The 9,933-nt window shown below is 28.8% G+C and overlaps 1 pseudogene; it reads right to left on the minus strand.

The window, feature by feature from the left end:
- Positions 1-605, minus strand: part of LOC119615558 — a 1,201-nt pseudogene extending 596 nt beyond the window's left edge.
- Between the last annotated feature and the right edge of the window lie 9,328 nt (positions 606-9,933).

Genomic DNA, 9,933 nt, shown 5'->3' on the forward strand with positions numbered 1-9,933 from the left:
CTCTTCCAAAATAAATTCATTTTCATATTTAATACGATTCTCGATATTCGCTCTTTCTACTAATTTTACTTCGTAATCATGTTTCAATTGCTGCAAACGATGTTCTAAACGATCACGTTCCTTACGCATGACAAACGTACGCTGATTAATATTATCGACCACTAAATTGACGGGCATTTTTTGATATAAACGTTGCATGTCCTTGTGATTGATCAAATAATTGCGTATGGCCACCACATTGTTGCCATACAAAATGTTTTGCAATTTGGTGTTGGTGCGTCCATTACGACATTGGGTGCGTAAGTTACGGGCGGATTTATGCAGTTGTTTGCGATAGGCTTTATTTTCCAAACTCTTGAAGAGCAAACGTTTACCTGTAAATATAAAAAGAATTTCAAATTAATATTTTATTTATTTGTTAGGTTATCTCACTTAATAAATTCGCCATTCCATGAAATTCATCGATTAAAGCTCCCGTTGACCATCTTTCATCTATAACCATATGTTGATTTACAAAAGTTGAACCAAATAGACCATGGTGCCGTATAGCAGTAGAGATGTACTGGTCTTGGTGCCAATAAGTCTTTGGTTTGCTGTTCTTTCATATTGAAATGTTCGATATTTAAATCCTTTTTTTAAGTTATTTAAAGTTTAGAAAAATAATGTTCTGAAAAATAAATTATTTGATTGATTGTTAAACAAAAGTTTTTGAATTACAGTGTAGTAAAGTTCAAATATTTTACTACAGAATGATCAATAAAAGTGGGAATAATTTTATTTCCGTTGTAACCGATCCTTAAAGCGAAATTCCATGATCTAACAATGGGTCAATTCACAATATTCCTGAACCTCTGGCAGAGCAGTTTATATATCAAGTTTAATTTCTGAAAAATAGACGGAGGATCACTAATTGGCATTTCATAACGAGTTGCAATCAATTTTATTATTTCTAAATTTTCCTATTCTATAGAGTCACTGTTTAGTGAAAAGCAATAGGTAGGAATTTAAACTGTGGTCTAACCCTCGACAAATTTCTGAAGAGAAAGTCAATCTTTATAACCGGATTCTTGGGAACAACCTCCACGGAGTCTATTTGTACTGGTAAACTGGAGAAGTATCAAGTGTTCTAGGTAATATCAATTGTTGTGCTTCCAATCTAGAGAAATTCAATTTTATTATAATACTAGACGAAAGTTGATCCTCACCCAGTCTTTCCATTGGAGATCTAAGCAGTGAGAGCGAGAAGGTGATGGTATATTTATTCTAAAATTCAAGAATACAGTGGACGTCCAATAGTACGTATACTCTTTATTACGAATATCCAATAATACGAATGGCAAAATTGTTGCATTGTCTACTCTATAGTAGCGAATAAAGTCAAAATTTTTCAGTTCGATAGTTACGAATAACGCATTTTATGGGAATTTTGGTTTATTTACGTATGAATGAAGTTTTTATTAAGTTTTTATTTTATTATTTCGGTATCATTCACCTTAAGCTCAGTAATTTGAAGTTTTTTTTGTATTTATTACAAGTGTTTTGTATTTTAAAAATCCTATACACACAATTTACTGCATGTATATTTACAAATCAACAATTATTTAGTGTTATTAATTTATTTTATTGGATTTTGATGACCCAAGTGAAGAAATTAAATTGGATGATAACGCCAATGAGGAAAGTATTTTATTAGTTCCCGACAATAACTCTGCTGAGAACAATATTGAAGCCTCAAAAGCGCTGTTATTGAAAAAGCCGTAAGAATCATTTACAATGTAATAAACATCGATGTTAAATGATGGATTTTTTAATAAGTAAAATGATATTTATAGTGTGACTCCACATTCCAAACAATGGGTTTAAGAATAACTATTCTAATTTTTAAGAGAAAATTATAAATAAGAGAATTGTGGTATATTCCATTCAAGTTTCTAATAAAAGTTTTATGTAATCTGAAAATTTTAATACATTTTAGAACACATATGTAAATTGCAAATTATCTTTGGCACATATCTTTTTAAAAACATTAAAATTTAAAACCTTCTACATATATCTCATTTCAACCATTGGACTCACGATACTTTCAAAATTAACAATTCATATACGTAAATGTGTCCCTTTTATGCCTGTTTATGTGCAAGAAATTTATTTAAAATAATACACATTTATTATATTTTGTTCCGTTATGTAATTTTTCATGAAAAATAAAACAAAAATGAATAAAATCCAATTTTATGTGTATTATTTGAATTTAAACATACAAAATGTGTGTTGTTCAATAATACGAATTTTTCGGTATTACGAAAGGGCCTGACACTATATAATTCGTACTAGTGGACGTCCACTGTAATGGTTAGTACTCAAAATTACTGTAGACCATTTATGACTGAAAATATCAGCCATAAGCAAATCAATAAGTTGGTTCTACTTTACAGAATATTGAATAAAGATATTGAAAAATTGCAAACAAGTCCCACACAGATGTATACACTACATTCTCTATAGTCTAGTCTATAGTCTAGTCTATAGTCTAGATTATAGACTAGACTATAGACTAGACTATAGACTAGATTATAGACTAGACTATAGACTAGATTATAGAGTAGACTATAGACTAGGCTATAGACCAGGACTATAGACTAGACTATAGACTAGGCTATAGACTAGACTATAGACTAGACTGTAGACTAGACTGAGACTAGACTAGACTAGACTATAGACTAGACTATAGACTAGACTATAGACCTTAGACTATAGACTAGACTATAGACTAGACTATAGACTAGACTATAGACTAGACTATAGACTAGACTATAGACTAGACTATAGACTAGACTATAGAACTAGACTATAGACTAGACTATAGACTAGACTATAGACTAGACTATAGACTAGACTATAGACTAGACTATAGACTAGACTATAGACTAGACTATAGACTAGACTATAGACTAACTATAAGACTACTATACTAGACTATAGACTAGACTATAGACTAGACTATAGACTAGACTATAGACTAGACTATAGACTAGACTATAGACTAGACTATAGACTAGACTATAGACTAGACTATAGACTAATACTATAGACTAGACTATAGACTAGACTATAGACTAACTATAGACAGACTATAGACTAGACTATAGACTAGACTATAGACTAGACTATAGACTAGACTATAGACTAGACTATAGACTAGACTATAGACTAGACTAAGACTAGACTATGACTAGACTATAGACTAGACTATAGACTAGACTATAGACTAGACTATAGACTAGACTATAAGACTAGACTATAGACTAGACTATAAACTAGTACTATAGACTAGACTATAGACTAGACTATACTAGACTATAGAGACTAGACTATAGACTAGACTAGACTAGACTAGACTAGACTAGACTATAGACTAGACTAGACTAGACTATAGACTGACTATAGACTAGACTATAGACTAGACTATAGACTAGACTATAACTAGACTATAGACTAGACTATAGACTAGACTATAGACTAGACTATAGACTAGACCTATAGACTAGACTATAGACTAGACTATAGACTAGACTATAGACTAGACTATAGGCTAGACTATAGACTAGACTATAGACTAGACTATAGACTAGACTATAGACTAGACTATAGACTAGACTATAGACTAGACTATAGACTAGACTATAGACTAGACTATAGACTAGACTATAGACTAGACTATAGACTAGACTATATACTAGACTATAGACTAGACCAGACTATAGACTAGACTAGACTATAGACTAGACTATATACTACACTATAGACTAGACTATATACTAGACTATAGACTAGACTATAGACTAGACTATAGACTAGACTATAGACTAGACTATAGACTAGACTAGACTATAGACTAGACTATAGACTAGACTATAGACCAGACTATAGACTAGACTATAGACTAGACTATAGACTAGACTATAGACTAGACTATAGACTAGACTATAGACTAGACTATAGACTAGACTATAGGCTAGACTATAGACTAGACTATAGACTAGACTATAGCTAGACTATAGACTAGACTATAGACTAGACTATAGACTAGACTATAGACTAGACTATAGACTAGACTATAGACTAGACTATAGACTAGACTATAGACTAGACTATAGACTAGACTATAGACTAGACTATAGACTAGACTATAGACTAGACTATAGACTAGACTATAGACTAGACTATAGACTAGACTATAGACTAGACTATAGACTAGACTATAGACTAGACTATAGACTAGACTATAGACTAGACTATAGACTAGACTATAGACTCTAAGACTAGACTATAGACTAGACTATAGACTAGACTATAGACTAGACTATAGACTAGACTATAGACTAGACTATAGACTAGACTAGACTAGACAATAGACTAGACTATAGACTAGACTACAGACTAGACTATAGACTAGACTATAGACTAGACTATAGACTAGACTATAGACTAGACTATAGACTAGACTATAGACTAGACTATAGACTAGACTATAGACTAGACTATAGACTAGACTATAGACTAGACTATAGACTTAGACTATAGACTAGACTATAGACTAGACTATAGACTATTCTAATAACTAGACCTTAGACTAGACTATAGACTAGACTATAGACTAGACTATAGACTAGACTATAGACTAGACATAAGACTAGACTATAGACTAGACTATAGACTAGACTATAGACTAGACTATAGACTAGACTATAGACTAGACTATAGACTAGACTATAGACTAGACTATAGACTAGACTATAGACTAGACTATAGACTAGACTATAGCTAGACTATAGACTAGACTATAGCTAGACTATAAGACTAGACTATAGACTAGACTATAGACTAGACTATAGACTAGACTATAGACTAGACTATACTAGACTATAGACTAGACTATAGAGCTAGACTATAGACTAGACTATAGACTAGACTATAGACTAGACTATAGACTAGACTATAGTACTAGACTATAGACTAGACTATAGACTAGACTATAGACTAGACTATAGCTAGACTATAGACTAGACTATAGACTAGACTATAGACTAGACTATAGACTAGACTATAGACTAGACTATAGACTAAACTATAGACTAGACTATAGACTAGACTATAGACTAGACTATAGACTAGACTATAGACTAGACTATAGACTAGACTATAGACTAGACTATAGACTAGACTATAGACTAGACTATAGACTAGACTATAGACTAGACTATAGGCTAGACCATAGACTAGACTAGACTATAGACTAGACTATAGACTAGACTATAGACTAGACTATAGACTAGACTATAGACTAGACTATAGACTAGACTATAGACTAGACTATAGACTAGACTATAGACTAGACTATAGACTAGACTATAGACTAGACTATAGACTAGACTATAGACTAGACTATAGACTAGACTATAGACTAGACTATAGACTAGACTATAGACTAGACTATAGACTAGACTATAGACTAGACTATAGACTAGACTATAGACTAGACTATAGACTAGACTACAGACTAGACTATAGACTAGACTATAGACTAGACTATAGACTAGACTATAGACTAGACTATAGACTAGATATAGACTAGACTATAGACTAGACTATAGACTAGACTATAGACTAGACTATAGACTAGACTATAGACTAGACTATAGACTAGACTATAGACTAGACTATAGACTAGACTATAGACTAGACTATAGACTAGACTATAGACTAGACTATAGACTAGACTATAGACTAGACTATAGACTAGACTATAGACTAGACTATAGACTAGACTATAGACTAGACTATAGACTAGACTATAGACTAGACTATAGACTAGACTATAGACTAGACTATAGACTAGACTATAGACTAGACTATAGACTAGACTATAGACTAGACTATAGACTAGACTATAGACTAGACTATAGACTAGACTATAGACTAGACTATAGACTAGACTATAGACTAGACTAGACTAGACTATAGACTAGACTATAGACTAGACTATAGACTAGACTATAGACTAGACTATAGACTAGACTATAGACTAGACTATAGACTAGACTATAGACTAGACTATAGACTAGACTATAGACTAGACTATAGACTAGACTATAGACTAGACTATAGACTAGACTATAGACTAGACTATAGACTAGACTATAGACTAGACTATAGACTAGACTATAGACTAGACTATACTAGACTATAGACTAGACTATAGACTAGACTATAGACTAGACTATAGACTAGACTATAGACTAGACTATAGACTAGACTATAGAAGACTATAGACTAGACTATAGACTAGACTATAGACTAGACTATAGACTAGACTATAGACTAGACTATAGACTAGACTATAGACTAGACTAGACTAGACTATAGACTAGACTATAGACTAGACTATAGACTAGACTATAGACTAGACTATAGACTAGACTATAGACTAGACTATAGACTAGACTATAGACTAGACTATAGACTAGACTATAGACTAGACTATAGACTAGACTATAGACTAGACTATAGACTAGACTATAGACTAGACTATAGACTATACTATACTAGACATAGACTAGACTATAGACTAGACTATACTAGACTATAACTATACTAGACTATACTATACTATACTAGACTATAGACTAGACTATACTAGTACTAAACTTAGACTATACTATACTATACTATACTATACTATACTATACTATACTATACTATACTACTATAACTATACTATACTAGACTATACTATACTATACTATACTATACTATACTATACTATACTATACTATACTATACTATACTATACTATACTATACTATACTATACTATACATACTATACTATACTATACTATACTATACTATACTATACTATACTATACTATACTATACTATACTAGACTATACTATACTATACTATACTATACTATACTATACTATACTATACTATACTATACTATACTATACTATACTATACTATACTATACTATACTATACTATACTATACTATACTATACTATACTATACTATACTATACTATACTATACTATACTATACTATACTATACTATACTATACTATACTATACTATACTATACTATACTATACATACTATACTATACTATACTATACTATACTATACTATACTATACTATACTATACTATACTATACTATACTATACTATACTATACTATACTATAACTATACTATACTATACTATACTATACTATACTATACTATACTATACTATACTACTATACTATACTATACTATACTATACTATACTATACTATACTATACTATACTATACTATACTATACTATACTATACTATACTATACTATACTATACTATACTATACTATACTATACTATACTATACTATACTATACTATACTATACTATACTATACTATACTATACTATACTATACTATACTATACTATACTATACTATACTATACTATACTATACTATACTATACTATACTATACTATACTATACTATACTATACTATACTATACTATACTATACTATACTATACTATACTATACTATACTATACTATACTATACTATACTATACTATACTATACTATACTATACTATACTATACTATACTATACTATACTATACTATACTATACTATACTATACTATACTATACTATACTATACTATACTATACTATACTATACTATACTACTATACTATACTATCTATACATACTATACTCTACTATACTATCTATACTATACTATACTATACTATACTATACTATACTATACTTACTATACTATACTATACTATACTATATACTATATACTATACTATACTATACTATACTATACTATACTATACTATACTATACTATACTATACTATACTATACTATACTATACTATACTATACTATACTATACTATACTATACTATACTATACTTACTATACTATACTATACTATACTATACTATACTATACTATACTATACTATACTATACTATACTATACTATACTATACTATACTATACTATACTATACTACTACTATACATACTTATACTATACTATACTATACATACTATACTATACTATACTATACTATACTATACTATACTATACTATACTATACTATACTATACTAACTATACTATACTATACTATACTATACTATACTATACTATACTATACTATACTATACTATACTATAAACTAGACTATAGACTACACTAGACTATAGACTGGTCTATGGACTACTATGAGAAGTACCGAAAATGCAGTATTTTGCAATATCTATAAGTGCTGAAAAGGAGCAAAAGTACTGAATTTTCCATGCCTGATTTGTAATATAGTTTTTCGATCCCATCAGATTTGCAAACAATAAGAACAATATTTTTGTTTTAATTTGTTTTATTCATTTAAATATATTTTTTCTTTTAATACATCAACATAAATAAATGCTTAAAAATATTTTGCAATATGTGTGTGTGTGAATTTTTGGTTTTATGTTTGTTTTTTACATTTTAGCTAAATTTTGGATTTGTGTTCGAATTTCGAATACTATAGGTTTGAATTGAGTTAAATGAGTTGCATTTTTATAATTTTCAACATTTCCTTAATAATATTTTAAGGTTCATCTAAATATTTAAAGCCTTTTTATAATCATTCAATTACAATTGTTACTTTTATGTAAAACAATATTTTCAACAAGTTGGTCGTCAATAGTTTTATGTTTAATGTTAAGTATCATTTTGGAAGATAATAGTTTTTAGTTTTATTTAACAGTTAAGCAATTATATATATATAAAATTAGTTTTTGTTAAAGAAACTATGCATTATATAAGTAATTACAAAGGTTTTGTTTGTAAGAAGTTTTACAATATTTTGTAAATTCAATAGTTTTAAATTTAAACAATTTTACTTATAATAAATTATAACATTTAGCGCATTTTTTTTTTTTTTTTCAAATATAATATTGTCATAAATTTTCCTTTTTTGTGTTTAAAAGGGGGGGAGGGGGTGAGCAGAAATATTCAACAGTTTTCTCTTAAATTTTTATATGTAAAAATGTTTTATGTTTTCTTTTCTAAAAAAAGCATTTTTTTATTATTGATTTGCAATGCAATGATTGTAATAGTTAATGAATTTTACAACAATTTTTTTATATAATTTATTTTATATTTAAATACATTTATTTTTGTATAAATTTTTTAAGGTGCTAGTGAGAGTTTAAAAATGTTTTATTAATATTTTTTATTTTCTGGTGATTTTTTGTGTGAGTATTTATTTATATTTTTTTTAATCTTCACAACTACCTATTTTATTAAATCCCTAAACAATTGTTTATTTATTATGTATGTAAATAATATTATTAACCAAAGAGTTTATCAGGAGATTTTATTTAAATGTGCAAATAAATAAATTATATTCCTCATAAAACCCAAGTAAAATTATAAAAATTTTTGGATATAACAACAAGTGTTAAATACTTCTTATATGGAAATTTTGAAATTATGGTAATGAGTAATCTAAGCAATGTAGTTATTTCATATATTACCTGGTAATGAGTAATCGTTATCAATAACAATATTCCATTATGCTGAATAGGATTTGTAGCCAATTATCTAAAGCGTGTGCCCAATAAACAAGAAGTAAGTCGTTGGAACCATAGTTGATATCAGTAGTTTCTTTCAGAAAACATGGATTTATACTTTTTTATAAAAATTATTCCAAATAGCTCTATAAAATAACTTGTTTGTGGAGCACTGAGTAAAAGGAAAGACTAATAAAGACAGAAAATAATTTCAGAGCCGGACTTAAGTCCGCGAAAGTCGGGTAAGCTCCCTTGTAACCAGTTATTCTTAGACTCTAGTCAAATAAAAATAAGTAATAATTGAG

The sequence above is a fragment of the Lucilia sericata genome, unplaced genomic scaffold, assembly GCF_015586225.1.
Source record: "Lucilia sericata isolate MDLA Ls3-8-SP2 unplaced genomic scaffold, ASM1558622v1 Contig005870F_arrow, whole genome shotgun sequence".
Taxonomy (NCBI): domain Eukaryota; kingdom Metazoa; phylum Arthropoda; class Insecta; order Diptera; family Calliphoridae; genus Lucilia; species Lucilia sericata.